This window comes from Lathyrus oleraceus, chromosome 4 (genome assembly GCF_024323335.1).
Source record: "Lathyrus oleraceus cultivar Zhongwan6 chromosome 4, CAAS_Psat_ZW6_1.0, whole genome shotgun sequence".
Classification (NCBI taxonomy): Eukaryota; Viridiplantae; Streptophyta; class Magnoliopsida; order Fabales; family Fabaceae; genus Lathyrus; species Lathyrus oleraceus.
Window position 1 is genome coordinate 139,188,382 of NC_066582.1, and position 14,210 is coordinate 139,202,591.

A 14,210-nucleotide genomic window follows, 5' to 3' on the forward strand; every position below is an offset into this window, starting at 1 on the left:
CTTTTGCTTTTGACAAGATTCTTATTCCATTAACCTTGTCTTTTGCTTTTGTTTATTGATTCTTATTCATTATTGCTTTGAAATGGCAAACAAGATAGAATTATTTCTTGTCTTCTGCCTTTGATTATTGATTCTTATTTTTTTTGCTTTCTCTTTTGCTTTCTGGGCCATGGATTGAATCATTGCGTCCCAGAAATCCTTTGTAGTTGTGTCCTCTGCTTGGGCTTCTCCTGCCAAACAGTCAAAGTTGTGGGAATAAATTGATCCCATGGAAGAGCTGGTCTTCATAGATGAATCTTCATCTTTTGATGCTTTTACAGGAAAAGTGGAGAAGAATTGGTTTTCCATATGGTCCAAAGTTCTAACCATGATTTCATCTTCTGATTCATTTGGATATTTTCTCTGGAAGAAGTTCTTCAGATTTCCCATAGACATTTGTTGGGAGCTTTGCTCTTTGACCTTATTACTTTGGTCTTCAGCTATAGCTATTTGAATTAAATTTCCTATTTTCTGGACTTCTTGGGAACTCATTTTATTCCATCATTTATAGAAGAAATTTCTTTGTAAAATGGGTATGTTGAATTTATCTTGAGATATGGTGATTGACCATCTCCATATCCATGGAATCTGAAATTTGGTAAAGAACCAAAATGGATATTGTCCGGTGATTAAATTATCAGATAAATATTTGCAATAAGTGGACTATTGTCACACCAAGGATTGTATAAATCAAGTAATTCTTTGGGTAGTATTTCCAAAGACGGGCCAAATTTAGTCCACCATTCATAAAACCAATTTGCTATAAGTGTATTAATCATCTCTGGATTAATAGAGAAAAACCAAGAATGCTTATTCTTGGGATTTTGATAATAAAAAGCTTGAGTAAAAGCTTGGACATAGTCCCAGTTATTAAAGTAAATATACTTTCCTGCTGTAATACTTATTTCCTTTTCACCATTTGGATTAAGACCCCATTCTCTTGGTAACAAGATTTTATTAATATGACATTTACTGAAGTTTATAAAACTTTCAGGATTATTATTCTGGTAATGGTGAGTAAACGTTACCGATTCGGTAACAGTTAGAAGAATTTCTAGGTGAGGCCTAGATTTTCCATGTAGGCCTGGATATCCTCTTGATTCGAGGTATCTAGTTTTGATAGACCATCCATCATTTTGATTGATTTTGATATCTTCTTCATCAATATACATGATTTTTTCAGTTACTGGATTTTCAAAATAATCCAATTGCTCTTGAGGTGGGTTATTAACCGCAACTTCTTTGTAAGATGTACTTTTATTAGAGGAGGAGGAAGGAATATCTTCCATTTTAGATAAAGATGCAGGTAATTGTTGCATTTTTCTACCTTTGTAAACTGTAGTCCAATCCCCTATTAGAGGAATGTTTGATTCTGGCTGGGGTAACATATCGTTACTCCCCCTTCCACCACGGTCATAACCGCGGTCTCTTCCCCTATACGGGATCATCATTTTTTCCCTGCAAGAATTCACGAGTTAAATAATCAGCAAGTGAATTATTTTCACCTTTAATGTGTTGAATGTCAAATTCAAACATAGATAATTGAGATTGCCAGCTAGCAAAAATTTGCTTAGCAACAAGATTTTTAACTTCTTTTTCAATAATTGATTTAGCTGAGCTACAATCAATTTTTAATAAAAATTTCTTATTAAGAAGATCATCTTGAAACTTTGAAATGCATTTTTTAATAGAGAACATCTCTTTTTTGATAGTAGAATATTTTGATTGGGCAGGATTTCATTTTCCAGAGGTAAATCTGACTAAAACTTCTTTTGATGTATCAGGTATAATTTGTTTAAGGATTCCTCCATAGCTTAAGTCAGAAGCATCCGTTTCAACAATTTTGAAATATTTAGGGTTAGCAAGGGATAAACAAGGCAAACATTTAACTTTATTTTTAATTCTTTGGACTACTTGAGAATGTTTATCAGTCCAAGGGCCAGGATTATTTTTAAGCCTAGCATGTAATATGGCAGTATCTTTTGCAAGATTTTCATAATAATCTGCTATATAATTGAGACTACCAAGAAACCTTTGTAATTGTTTTTTATCTGTAATAATATTGGGGAATTTAGAAGCGAATTCAATACTTCTTTGTATAGGAATTACAGTTCCTTGGTCAATTTCATGTCCAAAAAATCTAACTTTTGTTTGAAAAAGTTTCATCTTATGAGCAGATATAACTAATCCATTATGTTTAATTAATCCTTTGAATATTTTTAAATGTTTAACATGTTGATCTATAGTTTTAGAAAAAACTAAGACATCATCAATATAAACAAATATAAATTAAGTATAAGGATTAAAAATATCATTCATAATATTTTGAAATTCATAAGGGGCATTTTGAAGGCCAAAAGGAAGGACATTCCATTCATAATGTCCAAAAGGAACAGTAAAGGTTGTTTTATACTTATCAGATTCATTAATCTGAATTTGCCAATTACCAGATTTCATATCAAATTTAGAGAAGATTAAAACATTGTTTAATCTATATAAAAGATCTTTTTTATTAGGAATAAGATATCTAATCTATTTTGATACTTTATTAAGAGGTTTGTAATTTATAACAAGTCTAGGGACCCCACATTCCCTTTCGGCAGCATTATTAACCTAAAAAGCTGTGCAGCTCCAAGGAGATTTGAATTTTCTTATTAAATTTTTTTCTAAAAGAGATTCTATCTCCTTTTTGCATAAATCCAAATACTCATGATTCATTTGAGCAGGCCTAGCTTTGGTGGGAATCTGACTTTTATTAAAGTCATCAAGATAAGGTAAAGAAATAACATGTTTCTTTCTATCCCAAAAGGCATTAGGTAAATCATTGCATATTTTATCTCTAAACTGTTGATCAATTAATTTAATTTGATTTTGAATTTCAGGTTTCTTAAGTTGAGAAGTAATGTTTAATAAATCTACTTCTTCTTTAAGAAAACAAATTTCTTTTTCATTTTTAAGAAGAATATATTTAACTTCATTAATCATCCTAGTATGAGGATCAGTAATAAATTCAAAAGTAATTCTTTTGTTATTGATAACAGAGGTAATTCCCTTTTGATCAACATTAATTAGATGCATAATTTTATGCAGAAAAGGAGTTCCTAATATGATTCTATGAGTTAAATTTTTTATAAGAATAAAATGAGTAGGTAAACAAATATCTTTGTTACAGATATAAGAATTAGACAACTTATAATTAACCGTGAGTTTGTGTCCTCCAGCTTGGGTAAGAGATTGTGTGGTTTTATCAAAGTATTTAGTTGGAATAATTCCTTCTTGAAGGCAGTTTAAATCATTGACACTATCAATAAGGGCAACTTCATTTTCTAATATGAATTTTCTATTAATAACTAAAGTTATTCTAACAAACCATTTTTGAGAGGCCACTCTATCAATGAGAGAAAGGAATTCATCATTATGTGAAGGATTACTAGTTGAAGATATCTCTTCAACCTTGGAATTACTAGATTCTAACAAAGTGGGTCTTTGAGATAAACCATAGTTTTCTCTTTTAATCTGAGATATCTCATTCTTTAAGAGATTTATTTCTCTATTTAAATCCATAATAGAAACAGGAGTTTCACGGATGTTAGACTGTCGAAATCTAGACAAAACCTCACTTAATTGGTAAGATGCTTCTGTAATAACAGGAAAATCTTTTTTAGAGTTTTCTTGTATTAAGACCTCAAGCATTTTTCTTTTTAGTTCTTTATTAGAAATAGATTCTATAGCTTTTATAGCTTCGTCTTGTTCTGAGGTTAAAACATTTAACCCATTCATATTAACAATTGATTTCCAGTAATCTAATTGATTACATTGACAATCATTACTGTCAGAATATTCAGAAGAGCATTCAGTAGAGGATTCATAAATCATATTAATATCTTCTTCTGAAGAATAATTTTCAGAATCAGAATTGAGAAGTAAAACTTTTTCTAATTGAGAACGCAATTGTTCATCTTCTATCTCATTAAGAGCTTTTTTAGTCCAACATTGGTTGACATAATGACCATGTTTGCCACATTTATGACATGTTATGTCAAGCTTTTTGACTTTTCTTTTACCTTTAGGGTCAAAAGATTTTTGTTTCTTGTGGGCCACAAGTACCTTGTCTTTAACATTCCCCACATATTTGTCTTATATCCATCTAAAATATCCAGTTAGGGTTCATATCACATCATCTTATCCCTAGAAAATCAAAATGAAAAGAGAGAGTCTCATACCCATGCATAGCATATCATATCATATGCATTCAGGATCAAAATTTGGGTCTTCTTAGTCTTTAACGATCTCCCACCTTGATCATATGAAGAGTGTCCTGAGAAATTGAGAGATTATAATTAGATTGAGATTTGAGAATTAGAAAAAACACAAATTTATAAACTAAGATAAAGTTATGTGACTTTTAAGTCTTAACAAAGAGTTAGAAATCTGACTTTTCAATAATTTATATTTTCTATATCATTATTTTAATTTTAGTATCCCAATTACACTCTTTAGTTGCTAAAATTATGGATGTATATTAATTAATTTTATTTTAGGAAAATTAATTGATTTTATTTAAAAAAAATTACATTCATTTATTAATTTTGACTTTGTAGTGCCCCTATAATTTTGTTAGCGACTATTTTCAAAAATAAAAAATTAACAAATATTTTTATAATAAAAAAATTCTCTTTTAATATATATTTTAATCGAAATTGATCAAAGTCTCAATTATGCATTTTTCCTCAATTTTCAAATTCAATTTTTTTATATTTTTGTTTGTTTCTTTCTACCAATATTTTCAATTTTTATAAAAAGTAAAAAGATAAAAAAAATCTTAAATTTTATCATTTAAATCTAAATACATTAAGAGGCATTGTAGGCTGAAATTTTACTATCGACATGATATATTTAGATTCAGATAAAAAATATCATCAACTCAATGATTGCTTTAATTCAATTTCATCTATTACGATTTAAAAAAACAATAATTATGAAGTTGTTCCTTAAAGTGAGGATACTAATTTAAAAAAGGGAGAGATTTGAAAACATTTAGGTAAAATTAGATATAATATCCAATTAAATATATTTTTAATGGAATATTTATTTTTGGTAGCTGAGCATATAATATACGTAATATATATTGAACTCTTAAGAGATTAAAAATAGTATGTTAAAAATTAGAGATTAATATTTTATATATGTATTCATATTGAAATGAATATGTTTAAAATGAAGTTAAAAAGAAATGATATGACAAAATAATTTGATTAAAAGTAAAATAATATGAATAAAATTATGGTGACTTTTGAAGATTTAAAATATAAAGTTGATTTATAAGGAGGCCCAGTGAAGTAATAGAGTTTTTTTTAAGTGAAAGAAATAAACCATAATTCTAGAGATATAAATCCTACTAGTTCCAGAATTTGTGATTGAATTTAGTTTTCTAGGCAGAACACAAAGCTTCAAGAATTTGTGATTCAGGTAGTCTATTTTGAATAAAATAACATATAGTAACGCAAGAATGGTGAAATGTAATGTTTGCAGCAACGCAAGAATGGTGAATAAAGTAGAGTGAATCAACTGAGTTGCCTGATTGTATTATATCACGTATCTTTTCCAAGAAACTGATTTTGAAATAGAGCCATACAATTTTTTCTGTCTGACTAATAATTCTCTCACATATCTACCCCTACTGCCACATAATGGAATTTTCTGGATTGAAGAATTCGACAACTCTTGTGATGCATCTAGTTTCTGTCCAGCAGAATATGTTTTAGGATACGTGTCTTAAATGCATCCATCTTGAGAACTTTACTCTTAATGAATGTACCTTCAATCTGACTTAAAAATAACTAGTACAACATTTCTTCATTTGAACATTAACAGCGGGGATATCATTCACAAGAAGATTAATATTGATACCATTGCATCAAATCTCTCCTCCATTCAATATTCCTCTGACTTTATCTCTAAACTTGCATTACACACACAGAATATCAACTCTCCTAAGTTATCCAACTTGACCTACACATTTGCTCAAATTTCTAATCTTGTTCACTTTTCTGGACTCAACAATGTCACAACAATTGTCTTGGATGGACTCCGTGATGGTGATGTCATAACTCATTTGTTTTCTAAATGTCTCCAACTCCAACATGTCACCATTAACATGTGTTGGTTCACGTGTGATTTCAAAATCATCGGCGCAAAGTTGCGTCATTTGAGCATACTTCATTGTTTCCATACCAATGTCGATGATATTCATGCTTTCAATCTCTCGTCCTTTGAATATAGAGGTCATCCGGAGAAGAGGAGCATAATCTCTATTCATGCTTTCAATCTCTCATCCTTTGAATATAGAGGTCATCCGGAGATGAGGAGCATAATCTCCATTGAGGCTCCAAAGTTATTGAAGGAGTTTTGGGATGCAGGTTTTAATAAGATATGTATATGACTTTCCAAGATTATATCAGCTTCCGAATTTCCCACCCATACATGCATGCACTTGATGTTTATGTGTTTCTCAATAATTGATTTTATGCTATGCTATTTCATGTTTATGTGTTTCTCAATCCTTTAGTTTTTTGTTGCTCATTTCTTTAATATGTTACAAATTTACTATTTCTATGAATAATATTTTTCTAAATAGTCATATGTTAATTAATCTTGAGTTGAACATGAAGTTTTTTTAGTTTCCTTTTTTTAAAATTTACACCGTCTTTGTTTACCTATATAAAAAATTTTACAAATTTATTTTGTTTACTATTACATAATAAATAGATAATTTTATATATTTAGATAGTTTAATATGTTTTAATAAATAATGACTCTAACTTTTCTTAGATTAGTTTTATAAGCTGCTTTTTATATTAGTTTTATATGCTCTTTAGGATAACTTAAAGTCAATATGAAAACGGTTTTATTTTATTTTATCTTTTGTTAAAGAAACAACTTTTATATAAGAATTTATATGATACATGCTTGTGTTAAAAGTGATTCATTAAATAGTTTATCTAAATAAGCCAAAATAACACTTATGTCTTACGGGAAGAAAGTGAAAAGGGGGGGGGGATAAAAGCGATGATCAATGAGGCCAGGGATTATTGGATCGAGCCAAAATAATACTTACTTCTCATAAAAAGTCGGTCAAGTAGGGTTGTTCATGCTATAGTTTCCTCTAGGAACCAAACTAAACCAAATTGAACCATAAATAAAATGTTATAAGTAATGAATCGAACTGTTTCAGTTTGTTAAGAATTAAACTGAACCAACAATTGGTTCGGTACACCGCTTCTTAATTCTGAACTGTATCAAACTGTTAGTAACAAAAAGTGATTAGCCATCAAGTATGAGCTTGCCCGTGTAGTTGGGAGGACGGATGTAGGTAAGGCATAAGAGATCAAACGTTGAGGTGAGGCATGAGTCACATTGGGACTCAATAAGAGGAAAAGGACAGACTAAGGGGGAGCATATTTCAAATTTCTTCTTTACAGAGATTCCAGATTCTTGTGGCGCTAAGGAGATGTTTGATATGGTCAAAGATTTCAGGTTGGTTGTAGAAGTAGTGATTCCTCCTAAGAGAGACAAAATCTTTATTAAATGGAAGGTGGCAAATGAAAGAGGGCTTGCAGTGAAACTAGATAACATCCTTATTAAAGGGAAGATGATATTTGCGAATATACCAAGATTTCAACGTGGGAGGCATGTTAAACAACCTTCAAGTCGCCAAGAAAAGGATGAAGCAATGAAGGGTCGAGGTGGAAGGTTTTAATCAGCTGAGTTTCATAAGAGGAACGCGGTTAGTAATAATTAACCAGTGGTGAAACGTAATATGAAGAACTATGCCCAAGCTTTTATGGTGAAAGACTACAAAGCGAAAGCACCGACGAATGTGGACTCACGAAAATCTCTTCCAAAAAGAATGGAGAAAAAGTGGAAAAAGATTTCGGGGTGGGGATCAAAGGAGCAAAAGCCCAATTTTGCACACCTTCAGTTCAATTGTGAGGATAAGAAGCTACAAAGATTTGAGAAATCATTTATTGGGGTGGTAGAAAATGCAAGAATGACATACAATATCCAAGAAGCTTTTCATTTTGATGGCTATTTTAGAGACATAGTCACTCCTATTGTAGCAAATTTATGTCTTATGGAAGAAAGTGAAAAGGGGTGGATAAAAGCGATGATCAATGAGGCCAGGGATTGGATCGAGCAATGGTTTTCAGAAATCCATCCTTGGTCGCCGGAAGATGTAGATAATGAAATACTTATGTGGTTGAGGTGTTATGGCTTACCTTGTCATGCTTGGTCTATAAAAAAATTAAATCATTTCAAGTTTAGTTGGGGTGTATGTATGTTCTAACAATGAGATAAGGGACCAGAAGAAAGATGGATGTTGCAAGATTCTTGATCATAACCAAGCATTCCATGGTCTTGAATGAAACTTTTAATGTGGAAGTTAAACGATAACATTTATAGAATCAAGATGGTAGAGGATATGCATGGTCCTAAAATAATAGTAGTGCCTAAAGAAGCCGTGAAAGGTGAACTCTGGGATGATAACTGCTCAGAGGATGATGAAGGCGTATGGGATAAAGATGACTTGGAAGAGAAGGGTGAAGATCAGGAGGGTAGTCCGGGTGTCAGTTTAATGTTGTATCATAGAAAAAAATAAGTAGAAAGGGTGGAGGGACTGGAGGCAGCGAAATATTCAAATCCTAAAGGGCTAGGCGAAAATGTGAATTTCGAAAAAGGTGAGTCAGAAAAAGTGGTCAGTGAGAACGATTGTGTTAAGTCAACATTAAATGTTAAGGTTGACAAGATGGTTGTCAAAGAGAATGTGGGAATTGAAAAGGAGAAAGGGTAAACTAAAAAAGTTTGTACGAGAATTGAGGTTAGGGTTGAGACGTTGTTGAATGATAATCCCTTGGAGGTGGGCCCGGTGACTATAACATTTGACCCAATTTCTTATTCACCAACTAGGTTGAGAGGCTCATAAAGTTTAATAAGTCCTAACAATAAAAAGTATTTAGTGGACATTTATGAAAATTTGAATATTCCTTTTGGACATTGGTATTTCTTTGCCCTAATTCACACTGCGAATAATTCTAAAAACATCCCTTATACAAAATCTACATATAAGTTTAACCCTGATATGGTTGATTTAGAGGATAGTTCTTCAAGATTTACTAGGGGTTTGGTTCTTTGTTGTAACTCCATCAACGACTCTGATGTTAATCAAGGTACCTCAAGAATTTGGAAGTCAGTTGAAGATGTTCTGGCTAAAGTGTAGAATTCCATCAAAGATATAGGAATTGAAGGAGATGAAGATGATGAAGTGTTTGAAGGTACTGTTTGTGATATAGAAGAAAGGGATTGTAGAAGCAACGAATGCAGCAAAGGAGATCATTACTAAGGTTCCATGAATATTGGGACCTTCAACATCAGAGGGTGCAAAAATTCCCTTAAAAGAAGATTAAGTCAAATTATTTTAAAAGGGAAGGTTGATTTGGTATTTATTCAAGAGACAAAGGTCATGCAAATGGAGGACTGCATGGTGTCTATCACGTGGGAATCTAAGGAGTGTGATTGGTCTGCAAAGGAGTCTGAAGGTCAATCAGGAGGAATCTTAACTACATTCGATTATACATGTGCTCAGCTTCAAGGGAAAATGATTTATTCGGGTTAATGCACTATGGAAAGGTATGCATTGTTATTTTCTGAATATTTACTCTCCATGTAAGTTAGTAGATAAGAGATTATTGTGGTTGGAATTGATAAACTGGAAAAAAAATAGAGTCAGGAGAGTGGGTGGTGGAAGGGGATTTTAATGCAACTAAAACTAAGGCGGAGAGGAGAGGGAGGGGTAATTGCAGTAGAAAGTCTAAAATAGAGGAATTTGGAAGCTTTATTGAATTTATGGAACTTGTAGATTTACCTATAGTGGGAAACATATACACTTAGATAAACTCGGATGGTAGGTCTAGTATTAGGATTACTAGATTTCTATTGTCTGAGGGATTAATAAATAAATGGAAAATTGTGGTCCAGGTGACTGGAAATAGGGATAATCATATCATAATCCGGTATGGATAAAGGCAATTGATCTAGATCGGGGTTCTAAGTCCTTTAAAGTTAATAATTGTTGGCTTAAACATAAAGAATTTTTGGATTTTGTAAAGAAGGAATGGGATTCTTTTTTTTATTAAGGGTAAAAATATCATTTGTTATTAAAGAGAAATTTAAGTTTTTAAAGGAAAGACTTAAATGGTGGAACAAAAATGTATTTGGATAGATAGATTTCAATATTGAGGAGGGGTGGAGGAGTTAAATGATTTACAAGATGATTTGCATATTGTAAGTAGTCAGGCGTTTAAGGAGATGCAAGGGAAGAGAAAGAGAGTTCATGAGTTAATTTGGAAAAATATGAACTTCAAGGAGAGCATTCTAAAATAGAAATCAAGACAAAGATTGATTTATAAGGGTGATTTGAGTACAAAATTTTCTTCACTCCATGTTGAAGGCTAGAACTAGGAGGAATGCAATTGTCTCAATTCAAACAGAATTTATGGTGGTAAAGGAAGTGGAGGCAGTGAAAGGTGTGATAAAAAATCAATTTTCTTCAAGGTTTCAGAGTCATAGTATCTCTAGACCTAGAATGGACAGTATCGAATTCAACAACCTATAAATTGAGGAGAGGGAGAGTTTGGAGGATTCATTTTTAAAGGAGGAAGTTATAGCAGTGGTATTTGGCTGTGATGGAGATAGAAGCTCAGGGCCTCATGGATTTAACATGATTTTCTAAAAATATGTTGGGGGATTATTGGTGAGAAGGTAACTTGCTTCATTCAAGAGTTCCATAAAACAACAAGACTTCCAAAGGCAATGACTTCATCATTTTTAGCTTTGGTTCCTAAAAAAGAGAATCCTCAAGGATTTGAAGAGTATAGGTCTATTTTCTTAATAGGTTGTTTGTATAAAGTTATTTCTAAGATATTAGCTTCTAGACTAAGGAGAGTGATAGGGAAGTTAGTATCTAGTAATCAAACAGCATTAGGACAAATTATGGAAGACATATTGGTGACAAATGAAATATTAGATTTTTCCAAAAGAGAAAAAAAGAATTGTTTTTTATTTAAAGTGGATTTCTCACATGCCTATCATAACACCCTAAACCCTGAAACTTATATAAAAATACTTATTTGACTATTTAAGGTGCCACCAATGACCACCATCCAAAACTCATCAAAACACGTGACAACATGCAATGGTAAATCGTTTCATAAAACATTAACGTAAAAACATAACAAACGTCTCATTCTCGATGTTACAAGATCGGAGCACTAAAACCACTAATATGCAGTAAAGTGATAAATAGAACAAAGAATAGCTCTAACAAGCCATCTTCCACACACAACAATAACTTTACTCCTAAGTATTTGCAAGTTGTCCATGGTGAACAACATTAAGCAAAGGGGTGAGAAACAACTTCAATATGAATGGTGTAAAGAATGTGAAGGTAGAGAAATACACAACAATATCATACATCCAATACACAACCAACATCACCATAATCTCACACCCATTCACAATAATATGCAGATATATATGTAATGCGACTCACGACACAACGTGACACTTATGCATGTGGTACAAACTCAATATTTGGTTCTCTCTGGAAACTGGACCCACCCCCCCCCCCTTTTTGATCCCATGAGACCCCCTTATAATCTCCAAGCCCCCCTTCTGAGCTTGGTATAAGCCACTAGTCCTCCATCTGGAACTAGCGAACATGCCTCTTTCAACGACACGACACAATGATGCATGTCCATACAAACCAATGCAATAATAATTAGAATGCTTATGACCCCCCTTATGACCATAAACAACATGCATTGACACACAATTGTAATACCCCCTTCTGAATTACTATTCACCTATAACAACAATAATGCACACCATCAATACATAATTAATCATCATATAATCATGTATTTCATAACAAGACGAATCATATTCACACCATATAATATCACCAAACAGAAGTACCACATCAAATCTATATTCACACAACATTCAATCATGTTAAATCATCTTAACATCAATTCATCATTAGTTCACTAGATTGCATTGATTATTCATTTATTCTTTATCGCTAATTAATGCATAATCAGTAAAACTACAAATTTTCACAATTTCCAGCACTTATCTAGCCTCTTAATTCATAACTATGGGATAGTCATATGGGTTAGCTTTCTAATGCTTCAAACGACACCTCATTTGGACCTACAGAACTAAAGTTATGGCATAAATCGTCAAGTAATAAAACATGGTTCAGTTCGGAAAATTTTCCAAAATAAAGCCAGCATCAATCGATTGAAATGGGATTTCAACCGATTTACATCAAATTCATATACATTCTGCCTTTGAAATTTTTATCTTATTGGTTGCATGCAGTCGAAAAATTCATTAAATTAATCAACTGTCATGGTTATTTTATAAAGAGAATTGCACGCATGCAATCGATTGACACAGGGTGTCAATCGATTGATATAGTCGAAATTTCTAATTTGCAGAGTGCGTCTTCATCTCCCTCACTCATTATCCCTCATACATCATCCTAATTTCTATTACGTCATTCAGTTACCCTATAACACGAATTGAACAGTAAATAGTATCACCACAATCAAACATATTATAGTGCACATATCAGCCAGGAATCATGGCAATTAGACACCCTAAATCATTCATCACTTTCATCAATTCATGTTCATGTTCAAAGCTTCAAATATCTAAGAATGGCAGAAAATCATATATTCATAAACATGATGATTCACACATGAATTCAGTCATAACAACCACATAATCAATATAATCAATCATCAATTTTTCATATTATAACACAATAACAACACATCAAAATAGAATTTATACAATCCTAATAAAATTAAGGGTCTCTATTCTCTATCCTTTCATGTTGAACACTCATATCAAAGCCATTTCTCCCCCCTTGCCTTAGAGTCCTAGCAGAATTTCTGAATAGATCAAGGTTTGTGAATAGAGATCTCCCTTCTTCAAGCCCTAGACTTGCCCTTGCCTTTTCTCTCAAAATTTTATTTCCACGTACTGGACGTTCTAGGTTACTTGAACCTCTTTTCTTCTAAGAACCTAATTATTCCTTAATAATTATATTTTTCTCCCCTCATATTATTTCTCTTGTCTCCTTATTCCCTCTATTTTTCCTTTATGTCAACTCAGCCCCAACTCTAGTAATTCTCATTATTTCTTATTTATTTTAATTCATTAAATATACCTATTATTTCTAATTATTTTTAACCATTTTAATTATTCTATCCACTCACAAATACTTTCACTACACCCCACCATACACCATATACACGCCTAACTGAATATATAATTAATTAAAAGCATACCACATACTAATTAATTAAATAAAATATAAAATATTTGAATAAATAAATTAATCAAATTTTAGGTGTTACAACTCTCCCATATTTAGAGAATTTTCGCCCTCGAAAATTACCTGAAGGAAACAGAGTCGGATACGACTCTCTCATCTGACTCTCCAACTCCTATGTCATACTTCCATCAACAGGTCCTCCCCATAATACCTTCACCAGTGCAATCTCTGTGTCTCTCAAGTGCTTCACTTTGCAATCCTTTACTCTCAAGGGAGATGCCTCAACGGTCAATTTCTCTCTAACTTCCACATCGTCCACTTGAATCCCATGAGACGGATCAGGGATGTACTTCCTTAATTGAGACACATGAAAGACATCATGAAGATTCGAATGAAATTGCAGTAATACAACTCTGTAGGCCACTTCTCCTAATCGCTTCATAACCTGGTAAGGACCAATAAAACGTGTACTACTACAAATAATACATTTCATGACAAAAATTTCACCTCACCCAACAAAAAATCGAGATGAAAATAGTAGACGCGTCATATTTTAATTTTAATTTTTAAGAATATCATATATTCCTTCGGTTGAGCTGGAAACCGAGGGGTAAAGCATTTAGATGACACGCATTCAAATCCTAGCAACTACATTTTAGCACCTTTTAATTTTTTTTAAAAATTTTTTTATGACATATTACCTCGGCTTTGTTAAAAACCGAGGGATAAAGTGTTTAGATGACACGTCTTTGAATCCTAGCAACTA

At 32.2% G+C, this 14,210-nt stretch overlaps 1 long non-coding RNA gene across 1 annotated transcript; it reads left to right on the top strand.

The window, feature by feature from the left end:
• Positions 1–394: 394 nt before the first annotated feature.
• LOC127074112 (uncharacterized) lies at positions 395–2,284 on the top strand. The gene is made up of 2 exons (XR_007785926.1): positions 395–1,345; positions 1,824–2,284. It is a non-coding gene; the product is annotated as an uncharacterized LOC127074112 (long non-coding RNA).
• Positions 2,285–14,210: the final 11,926 nt, after the last annotated feature.